Here is a 16,176-nt window from a genome sequence, read left to right as displayed (position 1 = left end):
GTGGAGGTGAAGCAGTTTTCTCCTCTTAACAAGATGTGCCTCTAATTCAGGACAGAAAAAAAAGTGTTTCATTTGAAGCATGTGCTTAAAAATACATAGGTCTTCAATGGGAACTAAACATATGACTGAGCACCTTCCTGGATAGAGGTACTTCCCTGACCCACTTCCATTCTTATTGGGTAATAACATATAACTGACAGGGGAATGGGTGCTCAGGCCTAGTGGCTGAAACAAGACTTCAGTCTACCGGTTAGAGTTAGGTCCACAGAAGGTAGATACCAGGAATGACCATGGGTCTGTACCAGAGAAGCAGAAGCTAATCACCAACACTGGACGATTCACCAATGTCATAAGCCCAGAGTGAAGAGGGACTGGGGTGAGATAAGTGCAACGTCACCTGTGATTCATGTTGAACAGCCATTAATCTGGTGTGAGGGCCAACATTATAGAATAACAGCCAGTCAGTGTTCATCAGTCCCAAGGCTGTGCAGATGGGGTCATTGGTTGCCTAGTAGGGAAGTTAGCCATGGGAGCAAGACAACAGCTGGCCTGGGTCCTGGTACCATGCTACCTGCACTAATAGAGTCAACAGTGTGATGTGCAATTCACAAGCAGGGCAGTTTTAACTCTCGAAGATAAGGGCAGCTCTTTACTCATTTAACAGAAAAATGAGCAAGCTTTCTCTAGGACATGCTAGGTTAGTACTAGAACACTAATGATTACAAATCAATTTTTTTTTAGTATTGTCATCTTGCTATGCTGTTCATGAATTCTATCGAGCCTCTTTATACGCTTGCTAATAGTCTTTGCTACCATGTTCATCTCTTTTTCATGGGCTTGCATTCTACACAATGCTCTCACAAAATGTCAGCCTCCAGCTTCCCTGGAAGGTTTTTAATGTACACCTGGAAGAAGCCAGAGGGCTTCATCTGTATTATTCTGTTTGTCAAAAAGATTCATTCATTCCCACATTTCTGCACTGCCCTCCTGCCCACATTTCTGCATTTCTGCCCTCCTGCCCACCTCCCCCCCCGCCACTGAGTGCCCTGCTTGTCTGGAGCCACCTCACCAGCTCTGAGTGGTGGGAGCCCCTAGTCATGGGGGAGTGGGACGATGACATATGGCTCCAGCATTTCTGGATGAGGCAGCAGACATTCCCAGAGCTCTGCCAATGGCTGACCCCCTTCCTGAGGCACCAGGACACGAGCATGTGGTGTCCCCTCACCATGGAGAAGAGGGTCACAATAGCTGTTGGGAAACTGGCCACTCCAGACAGCTACTGCTCCATGGGACACAAATTTGGTGCGGGTAAGGCCACAGTAGGGGCTGTCATCACAGAGGTAAGGAGGCCCAGCCAGTACCCACTGGGGGAGTGGAGGGGTCCGGGGAGGGAGGCCAGGCTGGGGGCCCAGGGTGGGGGGCCCAGGCAGGGAGGATGGGATGGGGGGCCCGGGGTGGGTTGGCACACCCTGCACACCCTCATGGGTGCCTATGTCCCCTCCCCACAGGTGGTGTGCGTGCTCAACGCCCTGCTGCTCCAGAGGGTCGTCCGAGTAGGGGATCTGGACACAGCCATCGCAGGCTTCGCCACAGTGGGGTTCCTGAATTGCTTCAGGGCCCTCGATGAGACCTACATCCCTATCCACGCCCCGGAGCACCATGGTGGACGATTTATAAACAGAAAGGGCTACCACTTGATGGTCCCACAGGCCATGGTGGACAGCCAGGGCTGGTTCCAGGACGTGTATGTGGGCTGGCTCAGCTGCACCTATGACACCTGCATGTTCTGGAACTCAGCCCTGTGCTGCCAGCTGGAGGCGGGGACCTACGTCCCCCAGAGGGAGATACCACTGGGGGACACGATCATGCCCCTCTGCCCGGTGGCAGATGACATTACTGCTCCAGTCCTGGCTCATGCGCCCCTACACAGGCCATCTCATCGCAAGCCGGGAGCACTACAATGCCCAGCTGAAACATGCGCAGCAGGAGGTTGAGCGGACCTTTGGGCGCCTCAAGGGCTGGTGGCACTGCCTCCTGTCCCGCCTAGACATCGGCCTTCCCAATGTCCCCCTGGTTGTGGATGCCTGCTGCACACTCCACAACCTTGTGGAGGGGAAGGGGAAGGCCTTCATGCAGGGGCAGGCAGTAGAGGCCGGAACGGGCTACCCCCAGCCGGCCACTGCGCCTAGCTTCCAGGCCCACCACGAGGGGGTCTGGGTCCAGGAGGCCCTTTGACAATATTTAGATGGAGGGCCCCAGTGAGTGCTGCCCTGGCCACAACCCGGCAGGCCTCCTGCACACTGCCCCCACCACCCACGCAGTGCCTCCCCAACAAGCAAACATTACACAGGGGTTTGGGAAAAATAAGACTGTAAATATATTGGTAACTATTTGAACTGGTTGCGTATGATTTTGGAAAAGAAATGACTGCAACTACATACACAACGGGGGAATAGCTATATACATGGGGGGACATGTAGATGGCCCAGCCATTGGCCCATCATTTCCGGGTGGGGGTAGATGTGTGCGACCCCTGGTGGGTTTGGGTTGCAGCCCCCCCCTTGTCTGAGGTCCAGAGCAAGGCTGGCTAGGAGCTGGTAGGACCAGTAAGTATGGCCAGGGCGGGTCCACAACAGCCCCAGTGGGCTCCTGTCCAGAGGGGCTGGCAGGTGGGGCAGCAGGGGGGTAGCAAGAGGGGTGTCGAAGAGTGGCAGGCGGGCCACTAACTCTTCAAAGGAAGGGGCCACCCTATCGAATGTGGCCATGAAGCCCACCAAGGCCACCTGGCTCCAGGCAGTCTCCCACTCCTCGAAGAGAAGCCACCACTCCCAGACGTCTGCCTGGCGCTGGAGGGCGGCAGCCATGTCAGGGTCCATGCTGCTTCACCCCTGGCTCCAATGGGAGCAGGTTAGTCCCAGCACCAGTGGTGCCCCCGGGTGGTCACAGTCCTTGGAACCAGGGGGGCTGTCCGGGATGACCGATGGCACTATACTCTCCTGGCCCTCAGATGGTGCAGCTGTGGAAACAGTGGGGAAGAGAGAGGGAAGCCATGTGTACCGAGCCCTTCCCCGTGGCCCATGCCTCCCCTGACGGTTCAGTGGCTGGCCCTGATTCTGGCCCTGGGGGCACGGGGCTGGCCTCTGGTCCTGGCTGTGGCTCCACATCCTGCTGGGGCTCCTTGGCTGCGGTGTCGAGGACAGCCATGGGAGAGGAGGTGTCCCTGGGGCCCAGGATGGCCCTGAGCTCCCAGTAATAGGGGCAAGCAGCGGGGGTGGCCCCCAACCAGATGGCTGAGTCCCATATCCAGGCGTAACCCTGCCACAACTCCTTTACCTGACTTCCGACATGGTCAGGACAGCAGGCAGGGTGACCGTGGGCGGTCAGCTGGGTGAACAAGTCTGTAGTCTGCCACTTGCTCCCCATTACATAGAGCACCTCCTCTTCACCCCAGAGCCCCAGCAGGTTGCAGAACTTGGTGTCAGTCCAGGAGGGGCCCCACTTCCTGCCCCACTGGCTGGAGGCTCGAGAACCCTGTGATGGCTCGGAGGGGGAGCCCTGGATCTGGGCTGTGCAGGGGCACCTCATGTCACAGCTGCTGCCTGCATGGTCTCAGCTTCCTGCTATGGGGTTTCCTGGTCTGTGGAGCTTTAAGAGCCACTGTGTGCAGAGATCACAGAGCCGTGAAGGGACTGGACAGCACGTCTCCACGTCCCAGCCGACTCCCTCTACTCTGTTGCAGTAGCAGGAACCAGATCATCTACACACATCCTACTTCGATGTTAGACATGGAAATAGGACACTATTCCCTCTTTTCATTGGAATAGCAGTTTCGATGTCTCCACGCCTAACATCAATTTCAACTTTGAAGTCGCACACAGCATGTGTAGACATGACATGCGCTGTTTTGAAGTTGTGCCTGCTACTTCCAAGTAGTGCTCTAGTGTAGACACCTCTGTATTAAGTCCCCAGGGGGCTTCTGGAAAAGTACTCTAACCTAATCAGATTTCAACAAATGCAGATAAGGACATCTGTCCAGTCTTCCTTTTCCTGCCATTGCAATCAAGCACAGATTTCTGCTCCATAAGAAGTTGGCCAAGTGTACAGTAAAGGGACTTCAATAGATCTGAGCAGCGTGGAACTATTTAGCCTCTCGTAAAGCTTGAAACTTCTCTGATATTTATCCATTGGGTTAACCACGAGTTTGCCTTTCTCTGCGGGCTTGAGTTTAATCAAACCACTTCAGTCACAGGTGACAAGGAGACACTGATTACTAGACTGAGGTCTCTGGTCTAGTCCTGAACTCAAGCAGATAGTTAAAAGAGGTGCAAAGGACAGGCAGCTGAGCGAGAAGACACACTTGGAGAAGTTGGATGTTTTAAAAACATCCTTTATGTAAAAAAAGATGTAGGTAAAGAATAACCAAATTCATCTGTTGGGGGTGGGAGGCTAAATAGTAAAAAGAGGTAAAGAATATTACTTTTTAATGCTGGATCAGATTGGGATTTTGCAGATGGCTGCAGAGGGCAAGAGAATTCTTATTTTTCTTTAAGCAGATCTGGGAGGAGTGAGGGGAATGGTGGAAGAAAAACCAGCGTGGATAAAAGTGCAGTTGCGCATGTTGCTCAAACTATTTTAACCTTATACATTAATTGCTCAGACCATGCTCGATCATCTAAGGAAGAAAGCTTGAGTCATTGTAGATAGCTCATTTAAAGTTACTGCCCAGCGGGCGCACATGATCCTAGCATGTATCTAGGAAAGGCATTTCCAGTGGAAACAGAGACTTATTAATACCATTGTACAAAGCACTGGTAAAACCTCACCTGGGATACTGTGTGCAAGTTTGGTTATTCACGTTCAATAAAGATGAATTCAAACTGGAACAAATACAGAGAAGAGATACTAGGATAGTCAGGGCAATGGAAAAGCTATCTCGTGAGATGAGCCCAGAAGAGCTGGGCTTGTTTATTCTATCAAAAAGAAGGCTAAAGGGGTGTTGGGCAGTTATTGCTCTTATAAATAAATTTGGGGGTAAATACCAGCAAAGAGATGTTTAAGCGAAAAGGACAATGTTGGCTCAAGAACAAATGATTATAAAATAGCCATGAGCAAATTAAGGCAGGTAATTAGAAGAAGGTATCTTACCATCAGAGGGTTAAGATCTGGTAGAAGTTGTTGGTGTGAATTTTAAGTGAGAGATGGACAAATTTTACAAGTTCAACTGTATGATGGGGTTGCAGGAAGAGAGAGTTTTCCACACCAATTTCCAATTATTACCTTGAATAGCTTGGGTGATAGGATCTCAACTGATTTAGAAAAATCACTGAAGTGCAGCAAATGTTTAGTAACGCTCACAAACCAGCTACCAGAAAAAACTACAATTTTAAATTAAAAAGATTTGTTACCTCAGCAACTGATAGGAATTTAGACCCAATCTCAGTCCCTAGACAATTTGTTTTGGAATACATGTTGAACTTAAAAACAAGCAGTTTGTCCCTCTCTGCTATTAAAGTCCACTTAGCAGCAAGAGTAGCACTCCTTGCTCACATTAATTGAAAATCCATTTTCTTGCACAAATTGATGATTTTGAAAAAGTTTATTGAATTTGTATCTCCCAGAATCAGCCCCATCCAGGGAATTTTAACTTATGTCTCCCCCTTTAGATCTGCTAATGAACCATTCACTTTTTCATCTTCCCACAAAGTCAGGATATAATAGCAATCACTTTCAGAAGAGTAAATGAGTTATATGCATTGCTGGCATATTCCCTTTTACTAGTGGTTAGGCTACACCCTAAATTTCCTTCCAAGGCAGTTTGAGTATCAAGTTAACCAATTGTTGTATTTAATGTATTTGTGCATATGTCTCCTACAAGTAAAGGGAATCTAGATTACGTTCCTTAAATTCAAAGAGAATGCACTCACATTACTTGGACCGAACTAGGGACTTCAGGTTGTCTCTTATCTTATTTATCTCTTATGCTGGTACTTCTAAAGTCAGGCCATTTCAACATGGTCACTGTCCAGAGGGGTCAGACTATGTGTTTATAAGAGTTATAGTGAGAATTCATACTCTCCTTCTGATCCTCCTAGACCTCATTCCACTACAGCAGTTGCTACAATTGAAGCATTCAATGAGCAGTTTAAAAAAAAAATGTACAGAGCAGCAATCTGGAGTTTAGATCTCACTTTTATAAACACATTATGCTTCGGATATGGTGACCATGTCTGACATGCAATTTAGCAGGGCGGTATCGCCAAACCATCTCAGAAGTCACTTAAAGAAGAGAAAGTTTCTTTCTTAGATCCAAAGTTCTTCAAGATGGACTCTGCACATTCACATTTCCTTCCTGCCATCCTGGCTTATGCCACATCCTACTTTTAAGTTAATTGGTATTCCAATTTAGCTTCCAGAAGGCACTGAGGGAGCACCAGGACTAGGCCAATTTTGTAGCCACACCATCTAAATGACTTCAAATGATGCAAGGAAGGGAGTTAAAAAAGGGAAAGGCACCATAACTGGAACTGCTATTAAAAGGTTCCACCATCCTGGCCGCACCTGATTGGCACAACATGAGATTGTGACAATGCAGCATCCATCTCAAAGTGTTCCCATTAAAAGTAAGTCACCTTTATTTCCTATTCATTCTAACTTTGTACAACACTCACAAGTGTCACTTTATAAAGTGATATGCTTTTGCTTTAGTCTTGTTCCCCAGATTTCTACGTCCGAATGCCCAGTTACGCAGACAAAAACATTTATTTATAGTCATTCAAGTTTACCCTCTTAAAAATGCCCGTAGCATGAATGCAGAATGCCCAATTATTTAAACCATCACTGTTTCCCTAATGAACCAATCAGTTTCAAGTGTAAACATTAGAGAGAGGAAAGCAGGTCACGATTAGCTTCATTGATTTTCAGTGACATGACCACTCTTCTAATCTGTTTTACCTTATCTTTCCAGGTCAGCATGAAAACAGTATTAATTTCAGCAAACAGGGGACTGTATTCATTAAAACATAACTCTGCTCCAACCTTGATCTCCTAGAATAAATTATTTTCAAAAAGTAGGCTAGTTGACAGGTCTTCCTTTTAATTCAAATCAGTGAAGCTGAGCCTGCCACTTAAAACATATTGCATCATTAGAGAACCAGCAATAGATTTAATGATTAGATATTTTCTGTTCAAACTAGCGTTGTTTCTAAAGATAATGAGCTTGCACCCGTTGCTTCCCCAAAAAAATTCTCTTACATATTTAAAGGAGGGAAAATATGGCAGAATTTGAAGCTCTATCTTTCAGTACCACCAGAGCAGCAAAGGAACCACATGAGAACTCAAGGCAAAAGTACTACCAATAATAATACCTAGCTTTTATATAGCACTTTTCATCCATAGACCTCAAACCACCTTACAAAGGAGGTCACTATCCTCATACCTTTTTATAGGTGAGGGTCAGAGGTAAAACTGTCTTAGCCGAGATCATGCAGCAGACCTGTGTCACAATTAGGAAGAGAAACCAGCCCACTCCAATCTCCTTCAAACTCTTTATTTACTGGGCTGCTAGGGTTTAAGCCTGCTTTTGTGGAAGTAAGTGGTAAGATGTCTTTTACATTACTAGCACAGGATTAGGCTGCTTGCCCTCAATAATGATTTCTCCATGGGATAAAGGGCCCTCCATCTGTGGAATTCCCACCCCTGCAAACGCCTAGTAGACTCCAGCTGCAACTCCTTTACTCTTTAGTAGAAGCCCTTCCCATTTTTCTAGTCTGAAAATAACCATTTTTGCTTCTCTTCTCCTCCCATTATTTTGAGATACTGATTTTTGACCAGATAACTCAGGGCATATCTGTGTTTTTCTGTCACTGGGCCCAGATTTTGATTACTCTTGTGTCAGACTGCACAGATATCCCTGGTGCCCCATGCTGGAATCAGTAACTCTATACGTACAAATAAAAGCAACCATTTTTAATAGCTGTGATCGATCCTAGTGTCACGGACTAATTAGAGATAAAACTCCAGAGAGAGACTGGTTTTTGTCATAGACTTTCTCAACGTTCTCCCCACATTCTCATTCAGATGATATATGCAGTCTTGGCTCATTTGGACCCCTGAAAACTTCAGGAAGCCAGTGGCCATTAGTGCATCCAAGCACTCACTCTTCGATCCTGGTGGCTGTAAATGGGGGATGTGCCTGAAAGCACAAAGTCTCAGGAAATGCAGAGGTGAAAATACCAATGACTATGCTCCCAGATTCTCTATTTTCTAGCAGATCATTACAATACACAAATAAATAACTGGGTGAAATAATCTTGTCCTCACTGCAATAAATTGGGAGTGTTGCCAATCACCATCTGCTGGAGTGCAATCCTGGTTCCTTTAAAGTCATGGCCAAATTCTCCTTCACTTCAGTAAGGGAAAAGTTTTGCCCCTATAAAATTTCACCCCCATAACAGCTCCTCAACCCTCCCTGTTATGGCACCAGGTGTTCTACACCCCATACCTTGTTTGTTTCTATCCTTTACAGTTTAGTCTATACACAATATATCAAATTTCTCTGTGCAGACATATGTCCTTATATTTGTCTGAAAACTGATATCCAAACACAGCACAATACAGGCACTCCAATTAGCAACAGAGAGGGTGAAATATTCCCCTGGTGTCTTAAAAGTGAGGGGAGGCTGATAAGAGGAAGAGAGGAGAGAGGAAATCCTTAGGAGGATCCTTCCCCACTATATTTCCCCTCTCACAGTTTCTCTCATCCAGAGAGTGGGTTTGCCCATTACAGGCCAAACCATACACATCTCCTGTGGGTCATTTGTTGAATCTGTTTTGCAACCATAATTACAGGAGAGACTACCTGGCCCCCTCTGCAATATATGAGCTAAATTCAGCCATGGTTCATATTGCCTTTGCACTTACAGAGAGAAATATGCAGTCAAGCAAAGAAGCCACAAACTCCACCATCAGGGAGTCCAGCAGGAACTAAGGACCAGCACAGCCCAAATGATCATTTGATGTGGATATGGCTCTTCGATGTGATGGAAAACCCAGAGAGAGAGCAGCACCATTAGAACTTCTGCTGTTTGTCAGGGTGACTCTCCTCCCAGGGGCACATGGGGTCTATCTGATGCAGGCAGACCTAATCTCAGCTTCAGTGAATCTTGCTTGGCATTTTTACGCTAAAGAGGGCTGGGCAGAAATTTATTTATTGGAATAAAGTCTCCTAAGTGGATCCATGTGTAATGGGTTTATCTCTACGTTTTATAGGACATTACAACTGGAGCAGAACACTGGACTTTTAAGGACTCTGAAATGGAAGGAGAGGAAGAACTGCACAGGGAAATGTGGAAAATTGCTGTGAAAATATATACTGAATTTCCAAAGATGGCGATGCAGGTGTGGCTCTTCGTTTTGAATGGAAGTTTTATTTCATTAAAATTATATTATGTTAAAGAAAGGGAGAAAAACAATAGGTCATACAAAAAGTAAGTAATGAGGCAGAAATCTGCCCTGTGGTATGAGTGGTACCCTAGCACAAGAGTTTGGAAAGGAGAGAAAACATAGTTGAATCTATGCTGAACCTTTATGTTATCTCCAGTTTTAAGCATACCAGCAGGGCATTACAAAGGCATCAAAGTAACTGGTCAGCATGTTGGTAATGTCTTTATCTGTGCAAGCAAACGTATACTAGTAAATCTAGTTTCCATTGCAACCCAACTGGGAAGTCTGTATCAGTCTTCTAGAAGTTACCAGTGGATTTATTATTTCAGGCATTACCCACAATTCACTTGGAAATTTAATTTTGAAAAAGAAGATAACATGGCCCCTGTAACAAGGAACTTACAGTTGGAGTTCACGCTCATGATTAAAAGGATAAATGACTCTTTTGCTCACATCAATGGATAAAGAAAGTACCATTGTTGTTTGTACCACTGCCCAAAAAGAACAAACTGATATTTCAGTTTATCAACAAAATGTAAACCATCAGTCAGATTACATTTAGAAAATGAATGCAAACCTGTTATTTCTGAAAATTGACTATGATTATTCTATGCCAATATAATAAGACTATATGATCTTATAGAACAAAGGAAGTGCGGGGATTGAAACTGTGGAAGAGCTGACTCACCCCAGGTGTGCTCATTCAAGGTTGAATATGATACAGTGACTTTTTCCTCTCTGGTGTCCCCTGCCTGTACTCACTCCTGTCCCAGGCAATCCACCACTTCTCATAACCTAGCCTTCCCATCAGGTCACATTTTAGTTCCACTGCTTCTGGAGCAAAACTTTGTTAACTAAGTGGATGGGGCAGAAGCGAAAAAATAATCATTTGCACTGCCAGACCGCTGTTGGCTCCGCAGCGCTGAAAATAGGAAGAAATGGCAGGAGGAGATTCTTTAGTTAAGTAAATTGACATGTCTGATTACATTCCATGGTGAAATGAATCCTACTCCTGAAGACAGTTTGTACAGGGATGATTTTCACACAGGAGGTAGAACTATGGCCCAATCTAACTCCCGTTGAAGAAAATGGAAATCTTGCTACTGATTGTAATGGGAATTGGATCAGACCCCTGTTGAATAAGGTAATATTCTTAAATAATAACTTTCCACAAATGATTTACACTTTAAACCAAAGACAAACTGCATTACAGTTCACTTTTTACAGTAACCCCAACCTTTGTGTGTTAGTCTCCTTATGATAAGTGCAGCCATATCTCCTGTCCCCATGGTCACAATTCATCTGGAGAGTTTTACTGATATCTGTGATCCCAAAAAGCACAATCAGACTGAAAATTCTAAGCCTGTGTTGAGAATCTTCTAAGCAGCAGTATTTTTCTTAAAGCCAGAGCTGCTGGAATAAAGTCTTTGCCTAAGTAAACCAGCTCTTGTTTTTAAAAAATGGAAATGTCTAGTTGCCCTCCTAGATGCCGATAAAAGCTTAAAAATGTGATACAAGTGTGTGTACTCCTAAGGCTCAGAAACCAAATGAAATTAACTGCAGCTTCTTGTAACATGCCACGATTAAGCCAATCTCAAGATTTTAGGCATCCGAGTCAGGATTTTCGGGTATGCATGGAACTGGCTATGCTGAAATCCCCTTTCAAGCTGCAGATCGACCTGTAATTTTCATCCCTGTCCCATGGTTACTTTAACAAAGTTAGAGTATGAGAAGCTGAACAAGTTATAGAGAAGCTGAAAATACAGGTGTGCACCAATGTATAATGCTGGAACATCTACCACTGTGACCTAATGACATACATCAGCTCAACTGGAGCAGTGATGGCTGGGCCTTCTCTGAAGCAGCCACGGCCTTTCCATCAGAAACCAAGCTTTCCATCTAAACTTGGGGTTCTTTGACTCTTGTTGAAGCAAGCTAATCACTTTGCTGGTGTAGGTATCAGCAGAGGGGACGTACCTTTTACCTCTTCTGTCCTTAGCCTTCTAGGTACCAGTTCAGCTCCCTGGGCAAGTTAGAGAAGTCCTCAAAGATACCCAAAATTACACCCCTGCTTCAGTAGCCTTGATGGGTCATTTCAGTACCAGAACACCAAGTTGAAAAGGCCCTGGGAGCTCCAAGCAAATTGTCAGCAGAGCAGAGACCAGGATTAAGGCAGGTTCTGTATTTGTCTTGACTCTTTGTGACTCCCAGAAACAGCTGCCAGGTCAATGTGTCCCCTATACGCAGGAAGACTCCATGCACTGCCCCCACCCTAAGTTCTGGCTCTACAGCTCTCACTGGCTGAGAACGTAACCAAGAGGAGCTCTGGAAGTGATGCCTGCCAGTCCAAGGGCAAAACAAAACAGCAGAAATGTAGCACTTTAAAGACTAACAAAATTATTTATTCGGTGATGAGCTTTCATGGATACACCTAGTTCTTCAGATCTATTACATTTCCAATACAGACTGACATTTATAAGTACAGAGGACCAAAAAAAATTGCAATAAAAACTGACAAGTGAAACAGGACTGCAGGAGAGGGATGGGGGAGGATGTTAAATGCCCTGCCTCTCTCTCCCTGATCTGCACAGGAAAACCCTGTAGATAGAGCTGTGTGATTGTCACACTTCCACTGTGCCATGACTATTGCTTGTTCCAGACCATTTAATGATCTGTTATGATACTGCTCTCCACTTCCATCTCCACCCTGGCAGTTGCTTTCTGATCTTGCTGATGGGTAACATCATTAAAGAAACTGGCTGCATGTGCCACCCTCTTTAATCAGTTTTAGGAGGAATTGTCTATAGCAGCAAAATATATACAGTATATGCAGAGACCACATTTCAATCAATAAAGACAGAAGAACTACCTTGTATGCACATCTATCCCTGATTCAGCTGTGGAAATGGAGAAGCTTGAAACTGGTACTGTACCTAGCACCAGTGATAACTTACTAGCTGAGTGCAAAGTCTGGTAACACGAAGCCTGTTTTTAAATATAAACTGGAGCTATGTATATGCACACTGAACACTTTGGGGCTAAGTTGTAGTTCAGAGGCAGAGCAGGACTACGGGGTATTTGAAAGGAGAAATAAGGGAAGTACAGCCACTCTGTCACCTTTAGGAAAGGTACAGCATTGTTCTACCTTTGATAGCTAATGCACTGGCAGGAGGCAATGCCCTGCTCCCTCCACAAACACTCCCTTCCCTCACTCAGCTCATACCAGCAGGCCTGCATGGTCCTTGTCCCTTACATGCAGGGAGAACTGTTGTGCACAGCCCCTGCCTCTCATGTATCTGGGCTGGGCCAGGCACCTTTCAAGCTTGATTCTTTTGTGATGTCTTTAGCTGAAATTTGAGATTGTGGAGACACACAGTTAGTACAGCAACCAATTGAATATATTTGTTGGCCTCTGAACTTTATTACCTTAATTTTCATAGCTCATTGAAAAAGCATAATCAAATACTGCATCTGGCAGATGTATAGAATTCATGGGCATAAGTCTGTGGGGCTTTCAAGGCTGAGGTATTGTAATTTTTTTTCAGTCTTCTAAAAAGGAACCACGGAACTCAAGGATAAATTCAAATGACATTTCCTTTTGAAAGATTTGATCAGAATAGATATTTCTTCAGCTAGAAAAGTCAGATTCAGCATCAGGGTGAAATCCTGACTCCGTTGAAATTCAAAGTGCCCACTGACCTCAGTTAGGGTCCAGATTTCACTTCTGAAGTTTGACTCCGGTCAGTTTCTCCCTCCATCCTCTCAACTGAGACACTTCATCTCCTTCAGACCTTAAAACAAAAGCCCACACTTTGCACAACCTGGTTAGTTGGCATACCCCAGATCAGACTTGGACACAGCATCTCTTCAGCAGAAAGTTTGTTTAGGTCTGGCACCCACGTTTGGGCCCTTTAGTGCTCCTAGACCACATGAGTGCAGCCACACTGTCCAGCCATAACGCAGTTGCTATGTCCTTACTGATGCTGTATTCATTTGTCCACAAGTAGGACTTGTGGGAGCACCTTTCCCTGTGCAGCAGTAAGATAAGCTGTGATCTGATTCCTTCCTTCTCCCTCTCCCCCACACCATGAGTTGTGCGAGACTGTCTGTCTGTCTGTCTGGGCACAGAGGGAAGGCACTGGAGGTCTGTCTGCATTTTAGCAATTTAGCCTTCAACCTCGCTGCAAAGTGAGAGAGTTGGGAGAAAGGCTATTATGAAATCACAGAATTGATGACTGCCATTGACGTTTAGCATTTTCTGCCCCTGGGGCCAAAGCTCGCAGCCAACCCTGCCTCCTCCCCCCACCCATCCACACAGCTGCAGAGGGCAGGCTCAGGAGTCTCAGTGGCAGCTTTTGTCAGGGATATTTCTAGTGAGAGTCAGAGACAGGGCCTGGGCTTCTGTGAATTTTTGTTCTTTGCCCATGATCTTTTTACTAAATAACAAAACCTTGGCCTTAGTTATGAGCTGGGAGCAACACCTAAGCTCTAGCCTCTGCACCCAGCTAGCCTCAGTTTAAAGCAGCACTAAATTCAGGTAAGACGTGTTGTTTGTGCGACATGGAGGGGGCGGGGGGTGGGGAGGAAGGCTATGGGCAATATCTGAGTAAAGATCCAGAGTTTCTACTGCAGTAACAATTCACCCCTCAGCATCACAGAAGTACTGAGACCTCAAAACAGAATGAATGTAGTGTCTGCCCCTCAATTTAAGGGGAGCTAAGTATTCCAGACGTGACCACTGCCCTAGCTAGAGGCTGGAGACCAGGTGGTATTTGTGTTGAGATCTAGGACACTGCCAAAAGCTCTGCTCCATCAACACATTTCAGGGCACCACAGGAATCAGTCAGAAGTCACTAAGAACCTGTTATCCCATCCAAAGAGAGTTATGCTACAGAAATATAATGGAAAATGTGCAGGTTTAAGATCTTAACAGCAGCTGAAGTCTACAAAGTTTCTAACGAACTGTCTGCGTGCTTTTTTGTTGAGCTCTCTTGAATTGAATTGAAACTCGGCTGCCTGTTTAAGCCCACTAGAGCAAGTGCCACACTTAAACTCATGCTGACATGCAACAGGCTCAGCAAGGACAGAGGAGCAGGGACTTACTCTGCCGGCAAGAGCGACTAATCTCCTGCACGGACCCAAAGAGTTAAGGCCAAACCCGCGCTGTGTCAGTGCTCTTATTGGTGGCCAGTAAACCTTATGAAATGGAGATCTGATGTAGCTTTTATCCAGAGTCTAGAAAAAGACCAGCCTTCTCTTTCAAAGGCATAATAGGGGCATTTCAGAGAACTTTGTTTTCCTTTCTAATTCGGAGTCGAAAGGCTAGCCTTCAACCTGTCCAGAAGACATGGCTGACCTGAATGTCAGGTTTTCCCTCATGAACCAGGTAGGAAATATACAAGCTGTCCGCAGTACAGAGCAAGAAGTTCTTGCCTCTCCCAACACATCTGCGCACAGTTAGAAGACAGTGCAGTGCATCTGATAAGACAATCGCCAAGGAGTTGAGAGATTGGTTCTCTTCCCAGCTCTGCTACTTGTCTGCTCTGTGACCCTGAACAAATCATCTTACTGCTGTCTGTTCCCTACTCATCTGCTTAGATCGCTAGCCCTTCAGGGAGGGGACTGTTGCTTACTCCAGCTTGTACAGTACCAGTCAATGGCCTTTTGTTCTCACCTAGAGCCTCTCTTAGCCAACAGTGTTCAGAGTCCTGCTGGAAGAGTTTGCCCTGTCTAATATTAATAGCTGCCTGAGGACCCTGTGTTACAGTACCTCGGAATACTGCAAATCCCCTAAACCTGAAGTATAGATTAGTCGCTGTGGCACTTTAATTTCTAAATTGGACACATGCTGTGCAGACTGACGGAGCTGGCAACTTCATGGAACATCTTAGACAATCTCGTTGAATGAAAATTAAGCATCTTTGGAGTCCATTGCATGACAAATAGAAAGTGTATATACTCTTATGGAGGTATATGGTACTACTTTACAGGGGAGAGCTGTCTAATGTAAACCTTGAAATGTCAGAGCTTTAAAGGATATGTCAAAGCAAAGCTAAATGGGATTATTAGGAAATATCTGGGAGAAGTAAATCCAGATTACCACCTTCACTTAGTCATTACCAGCTTCTTGAAGCTTTGCCCAGAGGAAAATACTATTCTCCAGCAGACTGAACTGCAGAGACCCTGGCCAGGTAAAGACGCACACTATACAAAAGGAAGTGACTCATATTATTGCTGTGATTATCTTGAGCCCTTATTGGACTTGGAGTTATCTCCAGTAGGCTTATTAGTCTTGTCGATTTGTTCTTTGTCTTAGTACGAAAGCTTTAAAGAAAAAAATTCCTGCTGAGGGAATTCTGCACCAAAACATTAAAAATTCTGCTCATGATCATTTTAAATTCTGCTTATTTTGGTAAAATAACCATCCTGTCAATTTCAATTCTTTTGGTTATATTTCAAAATAACTGTCATGAAACATCTCCAACCAGGATCGCTGGTGGCAGGAGAGCAGGCAGGGTAGGCAGAGGAGGCAGTTGCCCTGGGACCCAGCAATACAAAAGGGCTTGCGACCTCTACTGTCGCTACTGCAGCAGCAGAGGGTGCCAGAGCCCCAGGCCCTTTAAATTGTTGCCAGAGCCCCAGCCCTGCTCTTTCCACCTAAGGCCCAGGCAAGACTGTCAACTCCACTGTGTCTGACAATACAGGAAAGCTTCAGGAAACATTTTTCTGATCGTT

Source organism: Carettochelys insculpta, chromosome 1 (genome assembly GCF_033958435.1).
Source record: "Carettochelys insculpta isolate YL-2023 chromosome 1, ASM3395843v1, whole genome shotgun sequence".
NCBI classification, from domain to species: domain Eukaryota; kingdom Metazoa; phylum Chordata; order Testudines; family Carettochelyidae; genus Carettochelys; species Carettochelys insculpta.
This window is presented reverse-complemented; position numbering follows the sequence as displayed.